At 37.8% G+C, this 10,414-nt stretch overlaps 1 non-coding gene across 1 annotated transcript; it reads left to right on the forward strand.

Annotated features, from left to right (window-relative positions):
- Positions 1 to 4,785: 4,785 nt before the first annotated feature.
- On the forward strand, positions 4,786 to 4,892 carry LOC131608348 (small nucleolar RNA R71). The gene has a single exon (XR_009285614.1). It is a non-coding gene; the product is annotated as a small nucleolar RNA R71 (small nucleolar RNA).
- Positions 4,893 to 10,414: the final 5,522 nt, after the last annotated feature.

Here is a 10,414-nt window from a genome sequence, read left to right on the forward strand (position 1 = left end):
ATCGTGTTCGAGATGATGGTAAAACTTAAGACGTTGGCCATTTATGACAAATGGTTTGACGGTTTCTCCTTTGATTTCTATCGCTCCACTCGGAAATATGTTAGTAATTTCGAAAGGGCCAGACCATCTTGATCGTAACTTCCCAGGAAATAATTTTTATCTAGAATTAAATAGAAGTACTTTATCGCCTATGTTAAAATTTTTCCTAGATATACGCTTGTCATGCCATTTTTTCGTTCTCTCTTTATAAATTTTGGCGTTCTCGTAAGCGTCTTGTCTAAGTTCGTCTAATTCGTTTATGTCTAGAAGTCGTTTCTCACCAGCGGCGGTGTAGTTTAGATTTAAATTCTTAATGGCCCAATAGGCTTTATGTTCTAATTCTACCGGGAGGTGGCATGATTTTCCATAAACGAGTTTGAATGGGGTAGTTCCAATTGGAGTTTTGAAAGCTGTTCTATAAGCCCATAAAGCTTCATTTAACTTGGTTGACCAATCCTTTCTAGATATAGCAACAGTTTTCTCCAATATTTGTTTTATTTCGCGGTTAGATACTTCTACTTGTCCGCTTGTTTGAGGATGGTATGGTGTAGCTATTCGATGATTTACTCCATATTTTCGAAGGAGTTTCTCAAGGATTCTTGAAATGAAATGAGACCCACCATCGCTAATTACCAGTCTTGGCACACCGAACCTAGGAAAGATGACGTTTTTGAAGAGTTTGATAACTACTCGTGTATCATTTGTAGGAGAAGCGATAGCTTCTATCCATTTGAAACGTAATCGACAGCTACGAGTATATATTGGTTTCCGAATGATGATGGAAACGGACCCATAAAGTCTATCCCCCAGACGTCAAATATTTCTACTTCTAGAATGCCCTTTTGAGGCTTTTCGTCACGTCTCGAGATATTTCCGGTTCGTTGGCATCTATCACAGTTTAATACAACAAGATAAACGTCTTTCCACAGGTTGGGCCAGAAGAGTCCAGATTGAAGGATTTTGGCGCAGGTTCTAGATGTGCTATGGTGTCCTCCACACGGTGCAGAATGACAGTGTGTTATTATGCTTCCTATTTCTTCCTCGGGTACACAACGTCTAAAGATTCCATCGGGGCCTCTTTTGAAAAGGAGCGGGTCGTCCCAATAGTAATGTTTTAGGTCATGGAAAAATTTCTTCTTCTGTTGGTAACTTAGATCAGGAGGAAGTACACCAGCAGCTAGGTAGTTTACGAAGTCTGCATACCAAGGTGTGTCAGAGCGGACTAAAGCTACTTCTGCGAAGTTATTAGTTTCAGTGATTGGATGGTATGGTTCTAATTCGTTAGCTTCTAACTGAGCGATGAGTCTTTCATAAGGGAAATCATCGTCAATTGGTACTTGTTCGGGTTTCAGATTTTCCAATCGAGAGAGGTGATCTGCTACGATATTTTCAGTTCCCTTTTTATCTCTAATTTCTAGGTCGAACTCTTGTAATAACAAGATCCATCTTAACAGTCTCGGTTTGGCGTCCTTCTTGGTTAAGAGGTACCTAATAGCGGCGTGGTCAGTGTATATGATTATTTTGGCTCCTACCAGGTAAGAACGGAACTTATCTAACGCGAATACGACAGCTAATAATTCCTTTTCTGTCGTGGCGTAATTCATTTGAGCTTCGTCTAGGGTTCTACTCGCATAGTATATGACATGTAGTTTCTTATCTTTTCTTTGCCCTAGAACGGCTCCTACAGCATAATCGCTTGCGTCGCACATTATTTCGAAAGGCTCGTTCCAGTCGGGAGGTTGCATAATTGGCGCAGAGATTAATGCTTGTTTAAGCGTATGGAATGCTTCAGTGCATTTATCGGTAAAAATGAATTCGGCGTCTTTCATCAGTAATTCGGTTAAGGGTTTGGTTATTTTAGAGAAATCCTTAATGAAACGTCGGTAAAAACCAGCGTGTCCTAGAAAACTTCTTATTTCTCTAACAGTTTTGGGAGGTTGAAGGTTTTCGATAATTTCGATTTTAGCTTTATCCACTTTGATCCCTCTATCGGATACGATGTGTCCAAGTACAATTCCTTGTCGAACCATGAAATGGCATTTTTCCCAATTAAGGACTAGGTTAACGCTTACGCATCGTTTAAGTACTAATTCAAGGTTTTCTAAACATGTTTCGAAACTTCCTCCACAGACAGAGAAGTCGTCCATAAAGACCTCCATTATTCCATCCAGGAAGTCAGCAAATATTGCCATCATGCATCTTTGGAAGGTTGCGGGTGCATTGCATAGTCCAAAAGGCATTCGTCTATAAGCGAATGTACCATAAGGACAGGTAAACGTGGTCTTCTCTTGGTCGTCAGGGTGGATAGAAATTTGGAAAAATCCGGAGTATCCATCCAGATAACAGAAATGTGAGTGTTTAGCTAGGCGTTCGAGCATCTGATCTATGAATGGTAACGGGAAATGGTCTTTTCGGGTGGCTTTGTTTAGCTTCCTATAGTCAATGCACATTCTCCATCCAGTTTGGGTACGTTGTGCTACAGATTCGCCTTTTGCGTTAGTGATTACAGTAACTCCTCCTTTCTTTGGTACGACATGAACAGGACTAACCCATTTACTATCGGATATTGGATATATTATTCCGGCTTCTAGCAGTTTTTGGATTTCCTTTTTAACCACATCGCTCATGATTGGATTTATTCGCCTTTGATGTTCCCTAGAGGTTTTACAATCGTCTTCGAGCATAATGCGGTGCATACAGATGGAAGGACTTATTCCTTTCAAATCTGATATGTTATATCCTAAAGCGGTCGGGTATTTTCTTAGGACGGTAAGTAATTTTTCAGTCTCGGTTTGTCCTAAATCGGTGTTAACTATAACTGGTCGGTTATGTTCTTCGTCTAGGAATTCGTACCTAAGATCGGTAGGTAGTGTTTTAAGTTCTATAGCAGGTATCTTAGGCCTAGGTATAGGATCAGGAGTTAATGCCAAACATTCACTCAGGTGGTTATCTTGATATTCCCCACGCTAGTTGCCGTCTTCAAAAATTGGCGGTATAGGAATTCTTAGGATCTCGGTTTCCTCATGTGGTTCGGATTTTATTTCATTAACACACTCGTCAATTATGTCGGCAGAGCAGCATGTGTCAATTATAGATGGGGCCTTTAGGAATTGGGAAAGAATAAATTCTATTTTCTCTTCTCCTACTTCGAAGGTAAGCTTTCCTCGCTTTACGTCTATAATTGCACCAGCGGTTGCTAAGAATGGTCTTCCTAATATGATCGGGATGTTAGAATCTTCTTGGATATCCATTATGATGAAGTCAGTTGGGATGTAGAATTGGCCTACACGAACAGGGATATTTTCTAACATTCCTACAGGGTATTTAACTGATCGATCAGCTAGTTGAAGAGACATTCTCGTTGCCTTAAGCTCACCCAGATTTAACTTCTTACAGGTTGAAAGAGGCATCAAGCTAACACTGGCTCCTAAGTCGCACAAGGCTTTCTCTATAATGGTCTTTCCTATTACGCAAGGTATAGAAAAGCTACCAGGATCTTTCAGTTTAGGAGGCATGTTATTTTGGATGATAGCGCTACATTCAGCGGTAAGTGTTACAGTTTCGTTATCCTCGAGTTTCTTTTTGTTCGATAGAATTTCTTTCAAGAATTTAGCGTACGAAGGAATTTCAGTTATGGCTTCTGTTAACGGTATGGTTATGTTTAATTGTTTCATAAGTTCTACAAATTTTTTAAATTACGCTTCGGTTTTTGATTTAGCTAATCTCTGAGGGTAAGGAATTGGTGGCTTATAAGGTGGTGGTGGAACGTAAGGTTTTTCTTTTTCAGGTTCCACTTCGTTGTTGATCTCATTAGTCTTAGCAGTTTGATCATCAGTTGATGTCTTTTGGGTTTCCTTTGGCTCTTGTTGGGACATGGGTGCGTTTTGAGTTCTAGGATCGATAGGTCCATCGTAGTTCGTTCCACTTCGTAGTGTTATTGCGTTCGCATGTCCTTTAGGATTAGGTTGTGGTTAAGCAGGAAACGTGCCAGCGGGGGCAGCAGTAGGTGCTTGTTGTTGGGCTACTTGTGAAATTTGAGTTTCTAACATCTTCTTATGCGTAGCTAAGGCATCTACTTTGTTCGATAGTTGTTTTAGTTGCTCGCTATTGTGGATATTTTGATTTAGGAAGTCCTTATTGGTTTGTTGTTGGGAAGCTATAAAGTTCTCCATCATGATTTCTAGATTCGACTTCCTAGGGGCGTTTTGAGCAGCTACAGGCGCTTTTTGATAGCCAGGTGGCACAGCAGGTGCTTGTCCAGGCGCGTACAACGCGTTGTTGTTTTTATATGAAAAGTTCGGATGGTTTTTCCATCCAGGGTTGTACGTGTTAGAATAAGGGTTTCCTTGAGCATAATTTACTTGATCAGATGGGATTCCAGTCAAGAGTTGACATTCGGCAACTGCGTGTCCAGTTAATCCACAAATCTCGCAGTTAGGTGCTACGGCAGCAGCGGTGGCTGAAGGAGTGATGGTTAAGTTTTTGATCTTTTGAGTTAAAGCGTCTACTTTAGCGTTAACGCGGTCTATACCACTTATTTCGTACATTCCTCCTTTGGTTTGGGTTTTCTCTAGAGCGGCTCACTCTCCACCCCATTGGTAATGGTTTTGTGCCATGTTCTCTATGAGGTTGTATGCTTCATCATGGGGTTTGTCCATTACTGCTCCGCCAGCAGCGGCATCTATAGTCATTTTAGTGTTATAAAGGAGACCACCATAAAAAGTATGGATGATCAACCATGGTTCGAGTCCATGATGAGGGCATAGTCTAAGCATGTCCTTATATCGTTCCCAAGCTTCAAAGAGTGATTCGTTATCTTTCTGGGTAAATCCGTTGATTTGACCTCTTAGCATAGCAGTTTTGCTAGGCGGAAAGTATCTCGCTAAAAATACTCTCTTCAGTTCGTCCCATGTAGTTATGGAATTAGAAGGCAGGGATTGAAGCCACGCTCTAGCTCTATCTCTCAGGGAGAAAGGAAAGAGACGTAATCGAATAGCTTCGGAACTAACGTTGTTAGCTTTGATAGGGTCGGCATATTGCACGAACACAGATAAATGGAGGTTGGGATCGTCTGCAGGGCTTCTAGAGAATTGATTCTGTTGAACAGCTTGTACCAACGAAGGTTTCAGTTCGAAATTGTTCTCCTCAATCGCATGTGGTGCGATACTTGAGTGCGGTTCAGCGCGTGAAGGAGCGGCATAGTCTCTAAGAGGACGAATAGCAGCCATCTCTAACTTCGGGATAATTTGATTGATTTGATCAGTAAAGGTCAATTCCTGATTAATCGGAATTGGTGCTACTTCGGGAAGATTGCGAGCTCGACGTTTGACGTTAATGAAACGTTCGATCTCGTTAATTCGTTGTATTAAATCTCCTCCTTGTGAACGAGTATTTGGCATACAATCGTTCAGAAAGTAAGGAAAGAATTGCCCTAGTCTCTACGGTGTAACAGTGAGTTACGATATCGACTTAAATAGTCCCCGGCAACGGCGCCAAAAACTTGATCGCGACTTTACGTGTCTATTAATCTGATGACTGCAAGTGCACAGTCGTGTCGTGTAGTTTTAAAAGATATCGAATCCACAGGGACTATGAATCGATCTACCGTTATCTAAGGTTACTATGTAAAGCTAAGGCTACCAATAATTTGATTGTTCCTAAGGGAGAGTGTTTGTGAATAAAAAGAAGTATAATAATAAACAGATATCAGTATGTATTTCGTTTAACTTTAGGTGATCCGAAGGTCCATTGGCTAATGCATAATTCAATTAAAAATCTTTACTAATTCAATTGGTTAAAAATCCTCGTCTCAAACTTTCGCTCTGTTGATTTAGATTACTATCCTAACTCTTAATGTACGCTTTCGCCATCCCATTAGATATTAGAAAAGCTTTTTGGAAACAACGTAATTAATAAAATGCCTGTTTTATGAAGTTGTTATCTATTTAAATCTCCTAATCTCAAACTTTCGCTCTGTTGACTCGGAACATGCTAATATCCCTAACGTACGCTTTCGCCATCCCGCTCGGGTGTAGAAACATTTTTTGAAAATAAATAAGTCCTAATTAGTTTTAATACGCTTTAGCCATCCTTAAAACTAATGTCCTATGTCTACTATCCAGTTAAAGATCTCAAACTTTCGCTCTATTGATTTTAACCTTTGACCGTCTTAAACCCTCAAACTTTCGCTCTATTGGTTTTAAGACTTACTAATTAAATTAGACATACAAACCAAAAACAAGTGATAATTAATAAAACATTGTTTAAGCCAATTTATTTCGGATCCCACAGTTAACTTACTTTACATACCGATATCTTAGTAAATTAGTCAGACATATTAATACGGTTAAGCATGCATAAATTAATTTGGCTTATAATAAAAGGCATGTTAATTGGCATATAATATATCATGCAATATTAATATAAATAAATGCGGTAAATAATAAACCTGAATAAAATAAATTGCAACTGAATCTTCAAGTACCGAACTTCCACCACAGGTTGGCTGGATCGTTCTTCGGAATTTAAACGGACAGAAATTAAAACAAGGAAATAAAAGCGATAAATCTAACGTAAGGTTAGATTTATAAAAGGTTCACAACAATTTCCGGTGTAGAAATTGTTGTGAGAAAATAAACTGTTTAAATGAAAGCAGGAAGAAAAATAATAAGCGCGGAACAATTTCGGCAGCACTTCGTTAGCAGGAAATCGGACGTTTTGAACTGAAGTGACTGCTTCTATTTATAGGGGAGCTTCTGCAGTTGGGACGCGTGAAAAGAGGGACCTCAGCTGACTTGGACTGGGAGACGTGTGTCTCCGCTTTTTGGGGAAGCTCCTTTGAATGACTTGAGACGTGCGTCTCAAGTGGAGAAAATATAGGGGACTGGAGACGTGCGTCTCCCCTGGCTGACGTGGCATGGAACGTTGGAGACGTGCGTCTCCACTTGCTTGTGTGGTTTGGGCCACGCACAATTGAGCCTTTAGGTCTCCTTTAGCACATTTGGGCCTTATTTGCACCCCCTTTTTACTTCAGCACCCATTTTGCATCTTTTAGGCATAAATAGTGATCATTTTAGCTCCATTTCCTCTCCTTTTCACAAATAGTCATAATAACAGTGTAAAACCTGAAACAAAGCAAATACTCACATAATATCATAATAAATCAATATAATAAACGGAAAACGCTATAAATATCTACGGATTTCAAGCTAAATATACGATATAAAATCGTGTTATCAGCCACTCAGAGGACGCCACTCAGAGGATGGATCTTTTACACCGCTCGTTTGTAGGTGCTGTAAAATACTTCAACCTATTACACCTGTTAAAATAACGAATACAAGCAAAACGTGAAATAAATTTGGCGCAAGACCATGAATCAACTTGTTTTGTTCATACGAGTTTAATGGTACCATTTAGAACTTGTAATTTTGCATGGATCGTAAAGCCCTAATTTTGAAAGCAAGAACCCTAAAATGGTGGTTCCTCTTACAGGTATCCAAACATCAATTAAACTTCCAGAAACGATCATTACATCAAACTAAACTCAAATATATATCTACATCTTGTTAAACATGTGTGTATGATCAGATATGTGATGATTTATGTTTGAACAAACCGTGGCTTGTGTGGCTCGATTTGTGAGGCTTTGATGCTTAAAATTTATTTGGATAAGTTCAATGAAGTTCAGAGATGATGTTTGAATACTTAGTTTGTATTGAAAATGACTTAAACTTAAAATTCGAATTTCAAGTTTCTTTGAATATTACAAGTTGTTACAAGAGTGGTATATGTATATGGTAGGCTATGAATTCGTGTCCCCTTGTTTACTGAAGTGTCCTAGCCATTATATAAGCAATGAAGTGCTTCAAAACTAAGCTAAAAAGCATTAAGTGCTTTTGTTGAATTTTGGAATTTTTTAATATATTAAGCTTTGAATTCAAGCAACCATGGCTTGATTTTTCCACACCTCTTGCTCTAGGCCTGCTGTACTTCTCTTTGTTGCAGAAGATAAGCTATCTTTGATAACTCAAACAAGAGACAAAGCCTTGGATAATGATCTTGCATCATTTCTTTTTCAATTTAATTTTAAATGTAATAAAATTAAAGCAAAAAAGAAATAAAAATTTTATGGGCCTTAGGTTGGTCGTGGGAGGCCCTTAACATTGTTAGAATCATGTTTGGGTCATAAAAACTTGGCCTCTTTTGGAAAAAAAACATTTTTGAACAATGTTGGTTTCATGCATTTTCCCAAAATTTAGCCAACTTCAACAAGGCATAAATCCCTCAATTTTTATCATTTGAAGGAGTTCTTGTACTTTTTGGAAACCTCAATATGTCCTCTAACCAATGTCTTTGGTCTCATATCAAAATGATTTTCCATGCTCCTTGTGTGTCCTTTTGAAAAAAGTGACTTTTTGTTGACTTTGAAAATGACCTGTAATGTCTTGGTTCATATTTTTCAAATGGTGAATCTAATGACCATGGGACCAATTGCATTTGAAAGATAATTGAATTTCCTTCAAAATGAGCTTTGGTTTGAATTTTTTGGATGAAGGATGAGAGAGTTATGACCAGTCAAAGTTCAGTTCACGTTTTAGGAGAAAACCCTAATTTTGAAACTTAGGGTTTTGCTGATTTTTGATCTTTCCTTGATGAATTATGATCAACCAATGATCAAATGATGAATATTTTGACAAAATATGGATGTTGACAAAAAATTTCATTTTTGACTGTCTGTTGACTTTTTGGTCAAACGGGTCGTCTGTTTGAACTGCTGACTGTGCGTCTGAGTGAATTGAAGTTTGAAAATTTGTATGGTGGTACTTTGAGATATATGGATGTCCATGAAATCCATTTGAGGTCTCAAAAACTTGTTCTCCTGAAAAATACAAAAACCCAAGTTAGGGACTGTTTGTGTAGGAGACAGTCGAGCGTACCTGATTTTTGTGCAGTGCTGAGTCTTTGCTGATCTTGTTATTGTCAGAAGACTTCTAGGACAAAAATCTTGGAATTTTGAAATGTGAAAGATGGATTTGATTGATGGTACAAAACACGGAGAAACGTGTTGTCACCGGGTTTGACTGTTAACTGGCTGTTCGGGTATTAACGTAACAGTTAAAGTGAAAATTCAACAGTTAAAGTTAATTTTTCTTTTTGTTTTTGTTGTGTTAATGGTCAGAAGTTATTTACATGATTTGTTAGAAAAACACAAACATAATAAATAATTAAAGTACACTGTACGAGAACAAAATTACCGTCAATAATAAGACTGAAAGGATTTAATGCACAGAAAAAATAAATATTTTAACTAGCAATAAACACATATAATATTATCTTACTAGTTAAATGACGATATAATAGATAGTGTAATACTTAATACTGACAGTACAAATATTACCTAAACAAAACGTAGTAAACAGCACGGTAAATATAAAGAACGGTACATTCTAAAAACAGAAGATACGACAAACTTTACATATGACTATTAATAATCCATGCTATGACCAACAAAAAATAGATGATCGGAAGTGTAACCATCGCAGGTCCACATTTTTCAGGACTATGCAGACAGAAGAGGGACATGATCACCGTAGCAATGGTGATGACTATAAGAAAAAGTGTCTCCATCCACTTTGCCATTTTTTACCGGGGAAGAAGAGAAAATAGATATGAGGTAGAAATTTGAGAGATTGAATGAAATTTGATGTGAGATTTTATGGAAAAAATGAGAGGTATTTATAGAATGAAAAGAAGGATAGAGACGTTGGGGAATGAAGTGATTCCGTACAAAAAGGAAAATTTGCGTGGAAGTAGGATTTGAAAGAAAGAGATGTATAGAATAAAGTTAGAAATTGATTTTGAAAGAAAGAGAAAGAAAGAGATTTTGAAAATAATAGAATATAGTACAAAAATTAGTGGGAAACAATAATAATTTAATTGTTACCAGTACAGTCTGAATCCCCGGACTCTGCGCCTGCAAAATAAATTTTGTACCAATTGCGTCAGTACTATTTATCCATAAATAAATCTCAAATAGATAGCGTGTGTGAAGTGATAAACAGTACTTGGCGTTTACGTAAAAATAAATTCAACAGCGAACCAAAATACCGTATAAGAAAAAATTCTAAAAACTGAGTATTCATAAAAATCAGGATATTTGTGAAATAAAATCCAAGATTATATGAAACTCCCAATTTTTAGACAGAAGTCTGTTGCCTTCTTTTTGAAAAAGATGTGGGCAAATTTTGGGGTATAACACGCAGGTACAACTTTTATCCTGAGTAACACTTAGCGATCGTAGGGGTTGAAATTCTGAGCATGACAAAACCTATTGATCCTATGGAAAATCTCCTTTGTAAATCCAATGACTTTG

This window comes from Vicia villosa, linkage group LG5 (genome assembly GCF_029867415.1).
Source record: "Vicia villosa cultivar HV-30 ecotype Madison, WI linkage group LG5, Vvil1.0, whole genome shotgun sequence".
Classification (NCBI taxonomy): domain Eukaryota; kingdom Viridiplantae; phylum Streptophyta; class Magnoliopsida; order Fabales; family Fabaceae; genus Vicia; species Vicia villosa.